Below are 13,541 nucleotides of genomic sequence, written 5' to 3'. Positions count from 1 at the left end.
TAGAGACCTTTCACTCTACGTGGAAGGAAAATGCAAATCTGTTAGCTATTTGCGGAGGTTCCTAAGGACACCTAAAACTCACAGGCATTTGCAACTGTGAATTTCCCAGCAAATATAAAATCTTTGTCTTCTGGAGTATTTGCTTAACTGAACAAAGTGTACCCAGCCTGGCGAGGATTAACATTAACCATAATACAAAATTAAACCTTTGACATTCCTCCAGTTCATTTCTATGGTTGTCTTCTCTTGTCCCATATTGATTTCCCCAACTAGATCATTAAAAAAATAATAAAAAATGAAGGAGACTTTACAGCATTCACCGAACTCCTTCATGCATTAATGGTTACAATTACATTATTCTCCCCTGCCTTTCTTTATTTAGGAAGATTCTTTCATATCAGAATTGGGCCGGGTACTATGTCACATGTTAAAAAGACAGTGATAAATTTAAAATTAAAAGAAAAGAAAAAAAACACTGTCCCAACCTTCATGATTTTATATTTTGTGAGAAAATGGGGAAAATAAATAGATAAGCTATGAGTTGCAAATACAGTAGCAAAATGCTATACAAGTGTGATGGGAGTATAAAGAAAAGAATTATTATCTCTGGTGGAGAAAGTCCAAGAAGTATTCATGAAGGAGATGATATCAGATTTAAAACTGATGGTTTTAAAGCATCAGTAGACAGTTGGTGATTTGAACTGAGAAGCATTCCAAGCAGAAAGAACAGCTTGTATATATAAAAAAAAAAAAAAAAAAAATGAAGGTTTAGTACAAAAGTATTTGATGTGCCTAGAGTAAAGAAGTAATGGACAAATAAATGGAGTGCTAGGAAATTAAGCTATAAATATTGTGTGGTATCAAGATTATAAAGTTGAGGCTCAGTGGCATAAATCCGAAATAAATGACTTACAAATGCCCCTATTAGTTGAGCATTCAGAATATTTCCAGTTTTTCCCAAATGTTAAACTTTCTGCACATGTCTTTGAACACATCCCTAGCTGGTTTTTAAAGATCAGATTCCTAGACATAAAATTAGTGAAGTAAATGGTAAACTCCTTTTACCTTTCTTATAACGTGGTCATAAGAAGATGCTAGTTTACCAGCCATATCAGAAGATGCCAGTTTACCAGCAGCACCTGAGAGCAAAGTTTTACTGTTCCCTAAACATCCTCATTAAAAAAAAAAAAAGAAAGAAAAAAAATTGCTGGTTGCCTGAAGGGAGGCTGGGGTTAGATCTCAGAGCATTATGAACATGAGGACAAAAAGTTCTAATTTAATTCTGATGTTAATAAAAAATCCATGAAAGATTTTTTTTTTTTTTTTGATGAAGAAGGTAAAAGAGCTAGATCAGTCCTTTACAAAGATTAATTTTGGCAGCAAGAAATAGGATAGGAAGGGGCTGGCTTGGCTCAAGAACCCTCACAATTTTAGAAGTGGAGAGGCTCTTCTCTGTAGTTTGGGCAGCCTTGTGCCATGGAACTTTCTGCTATGAATGACGGAAATGACCTACCAATGCAGCAGCCACAAGGCACGTGTCACTCTTAAGTACTTAAAAGGTAGCTAGTGAAACTAAAGAACTGAATTTTAAATTGCATTTAACTTTATTGAATTTAAATTTAAATAGCCACATATGGCTAGTTACTATCCTATTGGATAGGATGGATCTAGAGGAATAGAATTCAAGACAGAGACATCAACATAGAAAAAAAGAAAGAACAGATTGAGTGAACAAATTCACCGACTATTTGCATGTGTAAAGTGTGGGAGAGGGAGAATCCTATCTGATAGCAAGATTTAGACTCAAGGGAAAATGAAATACGATCATGCCTTTTATAGAGACTGCAAAAGAGAAAAGAAACGAGCTCAGCCAAACTCACTCTTTCTCTCCCCACCGCTCCCCCGCCACTCACCCCTTTTTCCTCTTTCGATGAACAGCTTCTAAACTTGTCAACAGGACATTGGAAATGACAAAAAGATTTAAACTGACCAGGAACCATGGTTTCATGCTTTACCTAGCTATATTGATCTATATAAAACGTGATAAGCTGTTGGAACTTAACCTATATATCAAACCTACAAATACAAGCTGGCACTTCTCATGGTCAGAAACTCTGATGAAAAGAAAACTGTCCTGAACACCATAAAACTAACTAAATATCGAAAGTAAGACAGTTTAAGTATCCTGCTCCCACAATTTAAAGGCGATATCTATTTACAAGGTATCACGACATTAACAGTAATGATATTGATAAAAATATAAGTGTAAATGTAATGTAGAAGAATGAAATTTAATGATGGCAACAGACCCCGCCAAACAAACAAACGTTGTATAAATAAAACAAAACAATGGCATCAGGCTATTCGTTAAATCTGTATTGATGGCTCAACTATGAAGGAAGTAAAAGGAAGAACCTGGCTCTTCTTCACCTCTGCCTCTGCATTACTAGTCTTTGCTCAGCTTTAATGTTTCAACTTAAACCCAGCTCCCGAGAGAGAACTGATTCTATACATCTCTCCTCCAATATATTATTTCCAATTCTGTTATTTTCATTCATGACACTCGTACATTATTTATTGATTTGTTTCTTTGTTGTCTGTCTCCATAAATGCTATGATCCATGAGAGTCTGTTTTGTTAACTGATGTTTACCAGTCTCTAGGAAGTACACTGTTATATAGAAGAGGCTCAGTAAGTATTTTGGGATGAATAACTGAATCTTACTCATTAGGTGAAGAAGTGATCTTCCACTCAATGTATAAAAGATATGGGGTGTCTTTTACAAAATAAATGGAAGATCCAGCAGACTAAGAAGAAAATTCCACCAAAATCAAAGTGAAGACTGCTGAAGTCAGTGACCAAATTAATTCCTGCCAAACAAGAATGTGCCTAGTAGGTTTGAAAGTCAGCTCACCATCCAGCCTGGGGCACATAATTCAACCAGAAGAGCTTCATCTCACCTCTAGCAAAGACCTTGCTAACGAAAGCAATTGTTTAGCTAAACAAAAACAGATGAGCTCATCGGATGTTTATTTATTCTAGGACCTTCATTCTAAGATTTAAAAAAAAAAATCCTAAACTTGCTAGTTATCAACCTCAAAGAACTCTAATTGATCAAGAGTACATGGTAAGCATAGATAAAATAGCCCTGATGAGGTAAGTTTTTGAGGACATTCTATGCACACCACCTCTTAAGGTAAAGATTTTTCCTAGTTCATCAAGATCACTGTTAATCAGATACTATTATTATTCTGAGAATAAGAGAAAAAGAGAAAGAGAATGTATTTGCGTATACATGTCTGAATAGACCCTTCTGAACTTCTGAAAATATGAATTCCAAAACCATTACTTTGTCCTAACCCTTCAAAAGCTTCACATTTGCAGCAGTCATATTTTCCTTTTTGGATAACAAAGTGAAAAATTAAATTAAAAGCAGCTTTCCACATTCGGGAGCTGTTCAGACCTCACAGCTGGGCTCCAGGGCTATTACCAGCTGGTCTGGTGCTCACGATCAGGCCACTTTGTTCTTCTGTTTGGCACACAGTGTCTCAGAGAACATTGATATCAGACAGGGTCACTCTGAGACCATGATGAAGTGAGACAAAAGCAAGGTCACTGTGCAACCCACAAAACGCAATATGCCCTGTCTCGTTAAATGTGCGACTTCTAGTTCTTTACCACTTCCAGCTTTACCCTCACTCTGGTCTACCCTCCTTATCAATAAAATGTATTGAGATACTCATTCATAGAATTTCTCTGCTTTCTGATAGAGTAAGCTCCCAATTCCTCACAGCATCCCAAGAATTACCCAACCAAAACTTAAACCCTCTAACACCCAGAGTGCCTATCAAAGAAAAATTGCTCCAGATGGAGTTATGTGGGCAAGGAAGATTTTATTCATGACTACTACAACAGGGGAGAGAGAGTCAACTCAACTCCACTAAAACAAAAATTAAATGAGTTTTGAAGTCCAGGATAAGTGGGGGAAAAAAATACTAGAGGACATTAGTAGGAGGTTGACTAATATTACTGGACCATCTGTGTTTGCTAACTGGTGCTTATGAAAGTTAGACTGCTATCCTCCCACAGAGACCAGGAGATAGGGACCTTATCTTCCTTTATAATTCCATTTCAAAGGGATGGCTCCAGTCCTTTAGAAAGACGTTTCTGTTTATAAAACCGGCAAGAGACTGGGAGATTTCTATCTCAAAGGTTAGAGAACAAATTTATAATAGCGAGTTTTCTAAAGTAAATGATCTAAAGGAAGGTCAGGGACCCATAGTCAGGAAGAAGCCTGTCTAAACTTTAATCAAGGTGAAGGAATGATCAATGCTGTCTTGGCCAGTAAAACTCAATACATTCATGCTCTAACATGAATGTGTTTTGGGTCTATTAGCACAGTTTAGGGACAGTAAGTTTTTCTGAGAATTTCAGGATAGCTGTGGCTTCTTGGAATTCCTCAGTCCAAAATCCAGGGAGAAGCCGAAGACAGCCTTCAACTGTGCCCTTAGGAAAGGTAAAACCATTGCAAAAGACATCAGGAATGAAAACAAAAGGTGATGCTCAGAGCCACTAGGCCGGAGAGAGGATCCTTTGGGGAGAGAAAGGTAAGGCACAAAGTTATATTCTTCTTCTCAGCTCTTTTCCTGCATATTGCTCATGCGATACTATCTCAGAAGCAGTTAAAGCAAGAGGTTCAAGGAGAAAGGTGACCCAAACTGTCTGCTCTAGGCATTTTGGGAAAACAGTCCAGGTGCAACCAAGGCCTTTCCAAGAGTCCACCCACCCACTCTGCGAGAACAGGTAAATGTTGCGTGCCAGAGACCTGCCACTCACCCCTGTCATTCACAGAGAGGCCAGAGTCTCCTCGGCTCCAGGGCCTGACAGTACAGCCTGCGTCAGAGGGAGAGTGTGGAGGCCTGTCATATGGAAGCAGCAGCAGAGGTATCATTAGACGTCAACTGTGCATGTGGCTTCCGTGGCTGTGATGCATAAAAGGGGTGGGGAGGTCTCACGGGACAGAGAAGAGAGATGACCTCGGACCCCTGAGTCGGTGTCTGTCCTCCTGGGTCCCGGACTGGCTCTGTTTCACCCTGAGGTCCTTGTTCCTCTCCAGACAGCTCTCCACAGGACTCCTGCCTTCAGGGGTGGGAACCGCCTCCTCTCTTCGATCCCGAAGGTGGTCAGGGGTCCTCTGTACTAGTCCCTTCCACTTTCCCACACCTTTGCAAAACATATGTCTATTAAACCTACTTTTGAATGTTCCTAACTGGAGTGGGTGATCTTGGAGCCAGAATGATACATGGGGTTGGATGTTCTAAGTAAGAGTGTACTGTTTGCCCAAATTGTTCCTGTAAGCATTTTATGTTTTGAGAAACAAGCGATGTGGCAGCAATGTATGACTTCGTGAAGTGTAAGAGAAGAAAATGTCCAACCTTTCAGGGCATCGATAAAAATATTCACATTTAGAATCTATCAGATCTTGTTCTCTCTACCCTCGCACCAGACCGTTGAAATGACTCAGATGATTCGGGAAATAGGCGATTTTCTACAGAACCAAGGAAGCGGCTGTGAAGCGCATCAAGAGCATCAGGTGCCTAATACAAGGACCAGACACGGAAAGAACGCTATGGCCCGACGCCTTCGCTCTGCTCTGGTGGGGGAAAGAAGGTCCCGGCGGTGTGAAGCCCCTCTGATCCCCAGGAAGCTAAAGGGCGACCGTAACTCTGCGGCGACATCTGAACGCAGCAGGCGGAAAACCGGAGCTAAGCCCATTTCAGGTCCCGCACGACTCTAGCCAGATGAAACCAGGAAAAAAATGTCAACCTGAACTAAAACTAGAGAAGTGTAATAACTGAGATAGTACTTTTAGTTTGCGTCCTCTAAACTGGCCTGTTTGCGGGATGCCTTCCTTAGCGCCTCTAGGAAGGTTCTAACAGTTATTGAAAAATCATCGGTGAATGTATATCATGGACAGAAAATCATGTCTTTCTGAGGAAGAGCTTTTCACTTGCTAATGACTAATTGCTAAAGAAAAATACAAATTAGATAAATGAGAGAGATTGAGAGAGAGAGAGAGAGCGCACCTCTGAAACCACACATAGAGTTTGAATCTGATACCTTTTCTACTCTTTCTGTATTATAGCCCACAAAATTCTCTCTCCATCATTCCTGCATATCAATACACACTACACACACACACACACACACACACACACCTGCCCCGCAGATATCCATGCACTTATTCGGCTTTTGGAGGGTAAAAATGCTTATTTCCTTCACCTTTTTCTCATGTGGTATTTTTCTATAATATTTTCTCATCCTGAACTCTGTTCTTCAGACACTTTATGGTTGATCACTGTCTCTATTAAAACAGTTAATCCCGCTACTATTTTTTATTCAGATAGTGCAGCTATTCTGGGAGTGCATTAAAACGAAAGCGATCTGGATTCTATTAGCCCTCATATGAGCTCTCTGCCCAGGTTCCATATATCTATTAACTGTCACTCTCGGAATACGGTCGTTCGATTAGAGAGAATATCAAATCTAGGAATGAAGAGCCTATTTTCTTTATTTCATTTAAGACTTGGAAATTGTTAAGCCACCCGAACTAGAGGGAGGAGGGAGATAATGCTGCCAACGCACGGGAAGTATTTCTGGACCCCACTGGGACGGACCCCACTGGTAACACCCACCCCGACACACTTTTATTTCCCACTCCACCTATCACTGCAAGACACCTTATCTGACCTCCCCCGATGCCTGTAACAGAGCTGGATGTGCTAAGCAGTCTGCAGATCACTTTTCTTAAAAAAAAAAAAAAAAGTCTTTAAAAATATTTCATATTTTCAATTCATTCCAAAGAGACTTGGGATTTTACAGATGTTGGCATCATAGAAATGCCACATTGAAGAGTGTCAAGGACTTCGTGTCTGGAGGTTTGCACGGTACGGATTCCGAATGCTTTCGCAACCGCCAAGTCTTCATAAGAGCAGGGACAAAATCCCAGCGAGGTTGCAGGAAAGTCCCTTGAAAGGTTTGCGACTCTGTTGTGATAAAAGCTAAGAGATGGAAGGATGGAGCATGGTACCAGCTAAGATTTCAGCTAGCTTCAGGAGGACTAAGGAAGCTAGGAGGGATACAGTCTTTGAAGCACCATGGAGAAAAGAAAAATCTCTCCATGCAAACAAGAACAATTTTTATAAGGTGAAGCCTCCACCGATAGCTCTCACCTTTTATCAGCTGTGCCTTCGCGCGACAGGGAGGCCAGAGAACACTTTTAAAATATAGGTGCTAATCTGCGTGTTTAGAATATAACAGGAAGAATCTGGAGGAGGGCTTATTATGATGCATAAGGCAGTTATATAATGAGTATATAATGAGCTTATTTTAGATCCATGGTGAAATCTTGGTCACAATTCTAGAAACATTCGTAATTATTAACTTATACCTTGTCTTTTCTTAAAAAAAAAGGATTTAAATCATCCTCTAGAAATATTTTTTTTCTTATATAATAACATTTCATTGCTGTTGTTAAAGATACAAAATTCAGAGGAAAGGTACAGTGTGGGTAGAATCATTAGCTCAAGTGATGTAAGTTTAAAAATGCAAAGCTGGACTGAAAATTTGACGTGAGGTTTCTTGGTGTGTGAAGCCAAGTACGAACGCTATGGGTTTGTGGGTAGATTCAAGTCTAGTTCAGCAGAACCTGAGGTTTCCCCACAAACCATCGCTGGGCTCAACGGATGGGTGGGGTGAGTGTATCCAGCTATTCTTCCTGCTTCAATCACAGGCTTCCCTGCTGTTCTGACGTGTTTTACTTAAAGTCCACATACAATTACATATGAAAACATGATACTAGAAAAAAAAAATGCTCATCAACCATAGTTTAAAAACATTCTAGGTACTGAGAAGAGATACCGTTTTCATGCTGAATTTTCATGCTGAACTTCAGCCTAGCAGAGTGGTGGAGTTAACATTATTTTCAACAATATCTCTACGATTTGTGCAATAGAGATTTTCACTTGGCTATTTCTTACAATATCTCTCAGTACCCATTGAGGGTATAATGTCAAAGAATGCTTTGGTAACAACAACTCTAAGAAGTCAAAATAAGATGACCCAAGCATATAGTTCTCAGATATTCAGACCTCCACGAAGAATGCAGTTTTAAATACTAGATTTCTGGGGAATATAACTAGACTGTATATTTTCCAGCGACATAGATTGTTTCTCATAATTAATCTTTTAGACCAATGTGTTCAAGGCAATATTACCTAGCAAACAGGTTTTCTAAATCGTTTATAGCCACTTCGTCCTTGAGTAGAAGTAGGTTTCACATTCTCTAAGAATTCCAACTTGGAACACACACCTAAATCAACGCACCCTCCACTCAGATACCTCAAGAGCAGATCCAGGTGCCCCCAGGATCCCAGCTTCCTTGGGAAATAGTTATGACCCACCTGCCTTGGTCTCTGCTCAGATTGAAATTGACCACATTAACACATTCTGGGATACAAAACACACTTTCGCAAATTTAAAAGAATAAAAATTATACAATATCTGCTTTCAGACCACAAAGGCATTAAACTAAAAGTCATAACAGAAAGATAACTAGAAAATCTCAAAAAAATGGAGATTCAATAACACACTTCTAAGTAACATATGGATCAAGAAATAATTCTCAAGGCAAATTTTAAAATATTTTGAACTGAACAAAAATGAAAACACGACTTATTAAAATTAGTGAGATGCATTGAAATCAGTTCTTACAGGGAATTTATAGCATTGAATGCATACATTAGAAAAAAAGAAACTAAAATCAATAATCCGGTTCTGCCTTAGGAAACTAGAAAGTAAATTAAATTTTAAAAAAGCAGTAGAAAATTAATACTAAGAAGTAGAACAGAAATCAATGAAACTTAAAATGAAGTAAATCAGTAGAAAAAACATCAAAGAAGTTAAAATGGGTTCTATAAAAATGCCAATAAATTGATAAACGAGGCTAACTCAGAAAAAAAAAAAAAAAGAGAGGATACAAAATGCTAATATCGGCATCACTACAGACCACATGAACATGAAAGGGGTAGGAAAGGAATGCTATGAACAGCTCTATGCCCACAAGTTTGATAACCTAGATGAAATGGGCCAAATTCTTAAAAGATACAAACCGCTAAAACTCACACATAAAGAAATAGATAGTATCAATAGGCCTATATATATTAAAGAAATTGGATCAATGACTAATAACTTTCCAAAACAGAAAGCACTAGGCCTAGATGGGTTCACTGGTTAATTCTACCAAATACCTAAGAAAGAAATTATACCAATTTTCTACATTCTCTTCAAGAGAATAAAAGCAGGAAGAATACTTCCTAATATATTCTTTGAGGCCAGCATTACCCTAAAACCAAAACCAGACCAAAAAAAAAAAGAAAAACTATAAGAAAAGAAATCAATATCTCCACAAGGAAAAATTCTCAATAAATATTAGCAAATTGAACCCCAAAAAGTATTAAAAGAATTATATATCATGACCAAGTGAAACTTACCCCAGGTATGCAAAGCTGGTTCAACAGTCAAAAATCATTGAATTTAATCCATCACATCAACACACTAAAAAAGAAAAAAAAAAATCATATTACTATATCAGCAAATACAGAAAAAGCATTTGATAAAATCTAAAATTTATTTATGATAAAAAATATCAGTAAACTGTAAACAGAGGGCAACTGTCTTAGCTTGATAAAGATTGTCTACAAAAAACCTACAGCTACCATTATATTTAATGGTAAAAAACTAAAAAATTTCCCAGTAAGATCAAGTTCAAGGCAAGGATATCTTCTCTCACTGCATAGTCTCAACATCATACTGGAAGTCCCTGCTAATGTGGTAAAGCAAAAAAATAAAAATAAAATGAAAGGTAAACAGATTAGGAAAGAAAATTATAAAATTGTCTTCGTTGGCAGATGACATGATCAACTATGTAGAAAATCTGAAAGAACTGACAAATTCTCCTGGAACTAATAAGCAATTAGCAAGGTCGCAGGATGCAAGGTTAATAAACAAAGTTAATTGCTATCCTATATATCAACAATAAACTGCAATTTGAAATTAAAAACACAACACCATTTACATTAGCACCCTCCAAAATGAAATACTTAGGTGTAAATCTAACAAAATATATACAGGATGTATATGACAAAATCTACTAAATTCTGATTAATAAAATCAGTGAAAAATTAAATAAAGAGACATTTCATGCACATGGATAAGGACGCTCACTATTGTCAAGATGTCAGTCTTTCCCAACTTGATCTATGGATCCAGTAGAATCCAATCAGAAAGTTATTTTATGGAAATTGAAACACTGATTCTAAAATTTGCACATAAAAGCAAAAGAACCAGAATAGCCAACACAATATTGAAGAAGAGCAAAAGTCAAAGGGCTGATGCTACTCGACTTCAAGACTTAACTGTAAACTACAGCAGTCAAAACGGTGTGGCGCTGGTGGAAGATTGGACAAAACTACCAGGAGGACAAAAGAAAGAGCCTGGAAATAGACCCACGTACATACAGTCGACGCATGTTTAACAAAGGAGCAAAGGCGGTACAAAGGAACAAAGAGAGTCTCTTCAAAAAGCGGTCCTGGAAAACCTGGGCACCCACATGAAAGAAAAAAATTAATCTGAACAAAGACCCTAAACCCTTCACAACAGTGAAGTCCAAATGGATCATAGACATAAATTTAAAGCACAAAACTAACTACGCCACTTTCAGAAGATAACACAGATGATCTCGGTGATGCCGATTTAGGTATAGCACCAAAGACCTGATCCATGAATAAAATAATTGATAAGCCTGACTTCATTAAAATTAAGAACTTCGGTTCTGGAATAGATTATATCAAGAGGATTAGAAAACGAGCTAAAGAATGAGAAAAAAAATTTACAAATACAGATCTGATGAAAGTCTACTTTGTAAAATATACAAAGAACTATTAAAACCCACCAATAGGAAAACAAATGACCCAATTAAAAAAGGGGCCAGAGACCTTAACAGACACCTCACCAGAGAAGCTAGTCAGATGGCAAGTAAGCATATGAAAGATGCCCCACATCACATGCCATCAGGAAAACGTATATTACAATAACAATGAGACACCACTGCATATATTAGAACGACCAACATCCAGACACTGACAGCACCAACTGCTAACAAGGATGTGGAGCAAGAGGAACTCTCATCCAGCGCTGGTGGGAATGTAAAATGATGCAGCCTCTCCGGAAGACGTTTGGAGGTTCCTTACAAAACTAAACATACGACCATTCGATCCGGGAATCTCGCTCCCTAGTGTTTACCCAAATTATGAAACACATATGTCCATGCAAAACCTGGACACAGATGTTTATAGCAGCTTTATTCACAATTGCCAAAACGAGAAAGCACCAGACAAGCTGTCCTTCACTATCTAAATGGAGATATAAGCGGCGGTACGTCCGGACGACAGGATTCTACTTAGCCCTAAAGAGCAATGAGCTATCGAGCCATGAAAAGACATGATAAAACCTTAAATGCATATTATTGAGTGAAAGAAGCCAATCTAAAAGGGCTTTATACTGTATGATTCCAACTACAGGACATTCTGGAAAAGGCAAAATTATGACGATAATAAAAATATCCGGTTGCCAGGGGAGGAAGATGAGGGAGATGAACAGGCAAAGCCAAGAGGATTTACAGGGCAGTGAAAATGCCCTGTACGGTACTATCCCAAAGAATACACGCCACTATATATTTTGTCAAACCCACTGAATATACACTGAAAGTTTATCCTTAGGTAAACTATGGACTTCAGAAAATGTGTCAATGAACATTCATCCTTGATTAAAAATGTACTCCTCTGGTGAGCCATGTTGATAATAGGGGAGGCTGTGTGTGCAAGGGAGCAGGGGGTATATTGAAAATCTCTGTCGTCTTTCTCTCAGTATTATTGTAAACTGAAAACCACTCTAAAAATAAAATCTGAAAAAAAAAACATTAATATTTAAATAGACGAGATCCTTCATGAAGTTTCATTCTAGTTAATTCATTCTGTACATTTTTCCCAAGTAGAGTTTTGAGTAGAAAATGTGATTTGGTTACTGATAGGATTAGAGGTCAGTAGGGCTCCATGGCTACTCTATAAAGCAAAGAGAAAAGGTAAACTCTTAACCTTTTATAGTAAATTATACCCTGAGATCCAGAGCATAAAAAACTTTTAAATTATATACAGCTGCATAATAACCTTAATAACCTAACAGAACCACTGACATAAAATAGCAGCATAAAATGTCACGGTATGAATGTAATAATGTCTATGAGGTTTGCGAAAATTAGCATAAGATGCTTTCTGGAAAATTAAGTAGGAAATTTAGTAGAACCTGTTATCTATCAAATATACTGTCCTCTCTTCCTCCTTGGTGACAGAACCCCAATTTTGTTCTATGATTCAAGATAACGGTCAGCAAACGTTTTCTATAACAAAATAGTGAATATTTTCTGCTTTGTAAATGACATGGAGCAGGTTGCAACTAGCTCATGCAACAGTATCAGTGTGAAAGCAGTCATAGACAATAAGCACATGAATGTGCTTGGCCGTAACTCAAAAAAACTTTATTTACCAAAACAAGCTAAAGTTCAGGTTTGACCAAAGGCTTTGGTTCACCAGCTCTTGATTTAGGAAACATGATCCCACTCCAGCTCTCAGAGTTAAATCTTCATTGGTAGAAACCCATCAAGTTAAGCATCATCAGAAGAGGTCATTTCTTTGTGCTTTTTTATCGTCGTCTGTAGGTGTAAAGCCTAGAGATGCCGTAGCCATACGGCTACGGGGCTGAGCAGAAAGCACACACAAGAGGCAGAGCTAAGAGCAGCAGGGCCTCTGAGAAGCAGGGCCACAGCCTACTCTGCTCTGAGAAGCCATTTCTTGAACTCTTATTAGTAAAGGTAAATGAGATCCTCATTGGTTAAGCCATTATGAGGGATCGTAGCCAAAAGCAGCTTAACTAATACAGAAGAAAAGAATAAAGATAGGAATAGTTCATTTTCTTCCACTGAGGTAATTTCAATATACTACAGTTTAATCAGTTATATATTCATCATGTAGACATTAAAATTAAATATATAAAACATGAGTCTCACATTATAGCCCAAGAATTGTCCTTAGAAGTTTGAGCGTATTCTCCCATCCCAGATATCAAAAAAGTATTAATTTGAATGAGAAAAATAGAAAAAGTAGACAAATATAACAAAGTATCTTGAGATAAAATTGGTAGATATAAATCATGACAATGTATAATATCTCTATTACATTACAAGGCAAATTAATTATATGTCTATGAAATTGAAGGTCGATTTTGATGAAAGTTTCTTGTTAATTATTTTTAATGTCACTTTATCCAAAATAGCCAAAAACTTTATTATAAAACATTGAACAGTTTTTAGCTCCTGGCTGCCTTTCTTTGGGAATTAAGCACCGTAAGAAGCCACCACGTCCTCCATG

Source organism: Rousettus aegyptiacus, unplaced genomic scaffold (assembly GCF_014176215.1).
Source record: "Rousettus aegyptiacus isolate mRouAeg1 unplaced genomic scaffold, mRouAeg1.p scaffold_m13_p_16, whole genome shotgun sequence".
Taxonomy (NCBI): Eukaryota; Metazoa; Chordata; class Mammalia; order Chiroptera; family Pteropodidae; genus Rousettus; species Rousettus aegyptiacus.
The sequence above is the reverse complement of the archived record's forward strand: the minus strand, read 5'-3'. Positions refer to the sequence as shown.